Genomic DNA, 6,993 nt, shown 5'->3' with positions numbered 1-6,993 from the left:
TGCAACAGCGGATGGAGGCCATACGACAACAGGTGTCAAGTAACCTTCACGTCGCGGGGCAAGCTATGACCCATTGGCACCAGGCTCGAGCCCGAGACGCCCAGTATGTGGTAGGGGACCGAGTTTGGCTATATAATCCCCGCAAGAGACGAGGCCTCGCTCTGAAGCTGCAGAGCTACTGGGAAGGTCTATGTTGACCAGCAGTGGGCTTCTGTGGAGGAAGGACATACGCTTCACGTGGGGCCAGCAGGGACTACCCTCGTCGCAAGACAACGAGATGAGTATCGACGGTAAGGTGATAGGGAACGGCGATATTAACAATGTTGTGGAGTATGTTGTCGGGGAGTGCCACAGTCCTGAGGAGGAGGCTTGCAGTGGACCGTGTTTGTCTCACCCCTTCAGGACAAGGAAAAGACCTCAGTGGTGGACGGACTATGAATGTGACAGTGACACTGAATAGTCGGGAAGACTATTTTTCGTGGGGGAGGGCAGTGTTGCGGCGGCACGGGGGGGTGGGGGTAGTAGTGATAAGCAGTGAAGTTGGAGTGAGGTGGTATTGTCGAGAGACAGGAAGTGGGGAACCGGAAGTCATGGCCATGCAGGTGAATAAAACCATGTTGATTGGCCCAGAGGTGAGCCAACCACAGTGTTGCAAAAAGGGGGGGTATTTGAGCTGGCCGTCTCCGTCCGTGTGAGTAGTTGAAGCTGTCTTGCCCCGCTGTCCCGCCTTGCTCTCCATTCTCGTAGCTTGCATTTGCCCTGTGTACTATCTTGGATTTCCTGTTGTATTGTGTTACTTCCTAAGTAAACGTAATTAGAAGCTGTAGTAAGTGTTTCCTGCCAATTCTGCCTTTCAGAGTGAGTACCTGTCTATGTGTTGTGTGTCTCGCATCCTTCGCTAGTCACGGACCCGTCGTCAACTTATCCCTGCGCCACCCCCATCCTGAATGCTGTAAGTGGTTTACGGTTGCGGCGTTGAAAGCTGAAGTAAGAATCTTGGGTGCCCTGCCTTGCCCAGTGGTTGTGGGTGTGGGTGGCCCTGGTGTGCTGTGTGGGCGGTGGTTCATAACAATATATATTGTGGCGACGGCGTAGGGTGGGGATGGCAACCAGTGTTGCCAGATGGGCGATAATTATCGCAAAATGCGATAATTTGGGCTTCCGTGCGATAGGCGATAGCATGCATGCGATAATGCGATAATTTTCGAAAATTCGTGACATATTGATAAAAATAAGAATTTCTACCTTTCCTATATTAAGGGATTTTTCTTCCGTAAAATTTTCTCTTTCCTAAAATTGGTATTGAGCCAATGGGTATGAAATGGGAGGCTGTGACGCGCCGTGTATGTGTACGCTACGCGTCTAGTACACGTGAGCCTCAGTACGGTCTCTGTCTCACTCCCTTCAGCAGGCAGTTGATTTCCATCCGCGCAGAGGACATACAAGCATTCCCGAACCGCACACTCTGCAGTCTTATCATGGCTGATAAGTATTCCAGTGGGACTAGCGAGGAAGATAGTGCCAGGGGTGGTGGTGTAATTAGAAAGAAACCTAAACGGGAGCGTAAATATAGGAGAGAATGGGAGAAGAAATTCCCATGGTTAAAGCCCTCTATAAAGAATCCGTATAAAGCAGTGTGTCATAAGTGCAATGTTGAACTTACAGCTGAGATAACCCCAATTAAGTTACATGAAAAAAGTGCTAAGCATATACAAAACTGTGCTGCTCCTTCTACATCAAGGACAATAGCCGAGGCATTTGCTAGTGCTAAAGGACAGACGAGTAAAAGTGATGCTGTAAAGGCAGCTGAAATCAAAGTAACAGCATGGATGATGGAACATAATATAAGTTTCCTTGCAGCAGATCATCTGTGTGATGTTCTTAAGGATTGTTTTCCTGATTCAGAAATTGCCAGAAACCTGAAAATGAAAAGAACCAAGTGTCAGAGTGTATGCAAAATATTCTTGCCAAATGTCACAAAGAGGAATTAGGCGAAAAACTGAGGCATAACAAATTCAGTATTCTAGTAGACGAATCTACAGATATTTCTACTTCCCAGAATGTGTGCATAGTGGTACGGCTTGCTGAGGAAGCGGCAGTAGTAAGCAAGTTCTGGGATTTAGTGCCAATATTCAGCAATGATGATCCTGAAGGAGCCAATGAGGGAGCAACAAGTAACAGAATATTCTCCTCCATCATGAAATCACTTAAGAATTATGAAGTGCCTGTGTCTAATATAATTGGCTTTGGGTCGGATGGGTGCAGTACTATGATGGGTAAAAATAATTCTGTGAGCAGAATGTTCAAAGATTTGTGTCCTGGTATTTACATTATGAAGTGTATTTGCCATTCGGCCCACTTATGTGCCTCAGAAGCTTGCAAAGAATTACCACAGGAAGTAGAACAATTAGCACATGATGTTCATAATTCACTGAAACACTCCTCAAAAGACTGGCTCAGTTCAGTGAATTTCAAGAGTTTTCAGGTGCTGTGAAACATAAGATTTTGTCACCATCCCGGACACGTTGGCTGTCCTACACAGCTGTTGTCAAAAGAATTCTAGAACAGTGGGGGCCTCTCCAGCTGTACTTCACAGACTTAAATTTGCAGCAGTGCAAGGAGACGAACACAGCTGTGAAAAATGCATGTGAAAACCTCCATAATCCATTTATAAAACTGTATTACTGCTTTCTGGATTCTGTATTACCCAAGTTCACTCAGCTAAACCTTCTGTTTCAGAGTGAGAGAGTAGTTATAACTGACTTACACGGTCAGGTGTGTGATTTATACAAGCAAAATACTACTGATGTATTTGAAGCGTGATTATGTTATGAAGACACCTCTCCATACTGTTGACCCTAGAAATGAACGTGAGTTTCTTATGCTGGAACAGATTTACTTAGGAGCATCTACAATAAGGAAGTTATCAGAAAATCCAGCTTTGGAGAAGTGCAAAGAGGAAATTACTAGATTCCGTGGGAAGTGTAGAGCCTTCTTAGCGACAGCTGCGGTGCAGATAAAAAAAAGGTTTGACTTTTGTGATCCAGTACTCTCAGAGTTACACGTACTGGAACCAGCATCTGCTCTAGGTACTTGTGGATCTCGTGTGCCTAGTCTAGTACCGCTTGCAGTAAAACTCCCTCGGATTATAGACCAAGACGATTCAACTCTTCAACAACTGGACGATGAGTGGAGGAAACTGGGAATGGAAGATCTTCCAGAAAACATAAGAAACATGAGCACGCAAGCAGAAAAAATAAAAGATAAGCATCCTGATAAGTTTTGGTGCACTTTAAAGACTTTAAAAGATGATGACGGAGCACCAAAATATAAATGTGTATCTGATTTTGCCCTCGGTTGTCTCTCACTACCTCATGCTAATGCTGACTGCGAGCGCTGCTTCTCAGATATTAATCGTGTGAAGACAAAAGACAGAAACAAACTTCATGTCGAAACAGTGAGGGATATTATTCTTGCGAAGCAGAGTGTCGTCAGCTCAGGAAGCAACTGCACCACTTTCAAGCCGTCAAGAATCATGGTCAGGAATATGACCTCAGCTATCTTATATCCTGCCGGAGAGGACAGATCTAATGAATCTCCTGATCCGGGTATCTTCATGGAGGAACTACAGGATGACTAGTAATTTGGTAAGTACTAAAATGTGTCTACTTCTCTACTGTATATCCCGGTATAGGCCTACAATATTTCTCCATGTAGAAAATTCTTAATTATTTCCTGTATATCATATCTCATATTTGAGGGGGATTTTTGTGTGCGTCTGCCAAATGTAATTTTAACAGTTGTACATACAACAAAGCTTAACAGGTGCGAACTCAGTCATATGATTGCCTGTATTAACATCTTAGGTAAAGTCTGTTAACCCTCTCTTATTCTGTTATATGTGATAAAGTTGTCATAATAATTTATGTATTTGAAATATAATACCCTTATTTAAGTGGGTGCGATAATTCTTGTTAAAATGCGATAATTTCAACGTGCCATGTGCGATAATTTGGGTTTGAGAATCTGGCAACGCTGATGGCAACTACTTGAGTAGTGAAGATGGAATGAGGTGGTATTTTCCTAGAGACAGGAAGTGGGGGACTGGAAGTCATGGCCAGGCAGGTGGATAAAGTAATGGTGATTGGCCCAGAGGTGAGCCAATCACAGTGTTGCAAGAGGGGGAGGGGGGTATTTAAATTGCCCCAGCTAGTGAGGGGATACCAATAGCCAGTAGCCCAGTTGCTCAGTCAGTCTTGCCCTGCTCCCTTCCCCTCTGGGCCTGTTGCCTCCCGCTGGACGGTCCCCATTCTCGGAGTCTACTCCCCTCTCCTGTTCCTGCGGGGAACGGTCTGGTCCTCCGGTGATCCTGTGTCTGCTAGCTTGAGGAAGGAATCAGTTTCAGATGTCTTGCCCCACTGTCCCACCCTGCTCTCCGATCTTGTAGCTCGTATCCGCTCTGTGTACTACCGTGGAGTTGCTGCTGTATTGTGTTACTTCTAAGTAAACGTAAGAAGCTGTACTATGTGTTTCCTGCCAGTCCTGCCTGTCTGAGTGAGTGCCTGTTTGTGAGTTGTGTGCCTTGCTAGCCACGGACCCTCGTCAATTTATCCCAGTGCTGTCCCACGTCCTGCACGCTGTCCTGGTCGTCGCTGAGAGGAAGTGGTTTACAGTTGCGGTGTTGGAAGTTGAAGTAAGGACCTTTGGGTGCCCTGCCTTGCCCAGTACTTGCAGATGCTTTGTAACAAGTTGCTGTGCTGTGTGGGCGACGGTTCGTAACAATATATATATATATATATATATATATATATATATATATATATATATATATATATATATATATATATATATATATATATATATACACACACACACACACACACACACACACACACACATATATATATATATATATATATATATATATATATATATATATATATATATATATATATATATATATATATATATATATATATATATATATATATATATATATATATATATATATATATATATATATATATATATATATATATATATATCGTGTGTGTGTGTGTGTGTGTCGGTCGATCGTACGTCTCTCTCTCTCTCTCTCTCTCTCTCTCTCTCTCTCTCTCTCTCTCTCTCTCTCTCATGTGGCAAACCAGTCACACTGTTACGTCGGCGGACTTGCCTAAATATTAGGCACCAACAGGCGGGCAAAGTGTCAAAACAAAGAAAAAGGCGTCGGCCTACCTATATTTTTTTACGTATTATAGTCTATAGCCTCATCAAATTTTCCATGTATATCCCCATTAGTACTGCACACTGATCCATAAAGCGACAGAGTCTATGGTATTGGCCATATAATTTTATTCTCTCACCTTTTTAAGTTTTCATACATGGCGACGTAAAGTCATGGGCCATATGTTAATTGTTGTTACGTTTCATGAGTTTGTCATGTGCTATATGTGTGTTAAATGCTTCCTTCACCTGAATGATAAGGATTCCCGCGTCTCTGCATGCTTGACTGAAAGCCACTGTGCGTTTTGAAGTGTTAAAAGCCAGTAAGCCAGAGACAAAATAATAATAATAATAATAATAATCATAATAATAATAATAATAATAATAATAATTATAATAATTATTATTATTATTATAATAAATGCGAGAAATAAACTATGTAGGTAGGTAGGTAAGTATCCCATTAAACACCACTGTTCTCTTTTCTATTTTATTTAACCACGTTCGAAATCTTACTCTACGAAGATCAACTTGTAAGAGTTATTACATTATTTTCATCATACAGTTATTCATATATCAAAACCATATTTTTTAATAATTTTATATAACTTTGATACCAGGATAAGTTTATTTACATCATAACTATATAGCTAGATGAGTTAGAATATATGAGTAGGGAGACGAGTCGACCCGACGAAGACAGATATATAGACGAGTGTAGGGAATCGCAGCATCGCACATTGTGTTTACAAATTTGACGGTAGGGCGGCAAGACGCGAGGCATCTTTTCAATATAGAGTAGTTCGCCAAAAAAATAGGTGAGTGTCAGTTAGTCACATCCAGTCTTAAGAAATACATGGTGACGTGTGATGAAATGAGACGTGGGACTGTGAGGCATAGCAACAGGTGAACGCCGCCGCCCGCCCGTTTGCCTTCCTCCGTGCCTCCAAGCTTCTTTTTACTCGCTGTTCAAAGTTGCATTGCACATAGATTAAATTTGTACTAGTTCACCAGTCTTTTAATTCCAAACGAGACTTTTCTGGTAATTTTTGAGATATTACTGGAAAAAGCCCTCAGTTACCATTAAGAAAAAGGAGAGCACCACTGGAAAGTAGACATTTTTCAAAGACCTATACATTTTCCCTCGCAAATTACAATTATTAATTTATTATTAGTGCACATAAATAAGTTTTTGCATATAACATGAAAATCCCTGCATAAAGTAAGGGTAAGTGGTAGCTTAGGTATGATTAGTTAAGGGTTAGGTTTAGTTAGAATTTATCAATGATTTTATATGCACATTACACGAAAATCTCCATTTAGGAAAAAAAAAAAAGGTCAATTTGCAGTCTTACCCAACCATGGAATCTGTGATTTTGCATATGAGAAGTGTAGAGATGTACCAATAATGTATTGTTATCGGTAATATCAGCTCATTGAAGGAGTATCGGTATCAACTGAATTTCTGGTAATACTTAAAAAAGGAATTTATTATGTCATGTATCTCACTCTGCAAGTTATTCAGTTAAGCAGAACTTATGTTTTCATAGTGATGAAAATAAATTAGCTAATGAGAATGCCAAATTTTTTATTATAATGTGGCATATTGAGCTTATGGTGTGTAGTAACAGAATATATTCTTTGCTAATGACTCACTAAATACTGCTACCATACGTGTACGAGGCAAGTTGGTAGTAAACTTGGGGCACTGCTACATCCCTCATATCAGAGTCAGCACACATATGCACAGCAGTCTGCTGCTATGTG

At 41.4% G+C, this 6,993-nt stretch overlaps 1 protein-coding gene across 5 annotated transcripts in view; it reads left to right on the top strand.

Moving 5' to 3' along the window:
* Positions 1-2,457: 2,457 nt before the first annotated feature.
* Positions 2,458-6,993, top strand: part of LOC123510034 — a 131,428-nt gene continuing 126,892 nt past the window's right edge. For 3 of the 5 annotated variants that reach the window (XM_045264788.1, XM_045264758.1, XM_045264798.1), the window contains exon 1: positions 5,911-6,044. The gene's annotated coding sequence lies outside the window, so the exon portion shown is untranslated. Of the gene's footprint in view, positions 3,648-4,209; positions 4,510-5,910; positions 6,045-6,993 lie in introns of those variants that run through there. The other 2 variants (XM_045264768.1, XM_045264778.1) reach the window with 2 other exon arrangements.

Source organism: Portunus trituberculatus, chromosome 3 (genome assembly GCF_017591435.1).
Source record: "Portunus trituberculatus isolate SZX2019 chromosome 3, ASM1759143v1, whole genome shotgun sequence".
Lineage (NCBI taxonomy): Eukaryota > Metazoa > Arthropoda > Malacostraca > Decapoda > Portunidae > Portunus > Portunus trituberculatus.
This window is presented reverse-complemented; position numbering and strand designations above follow the sequence as displayed.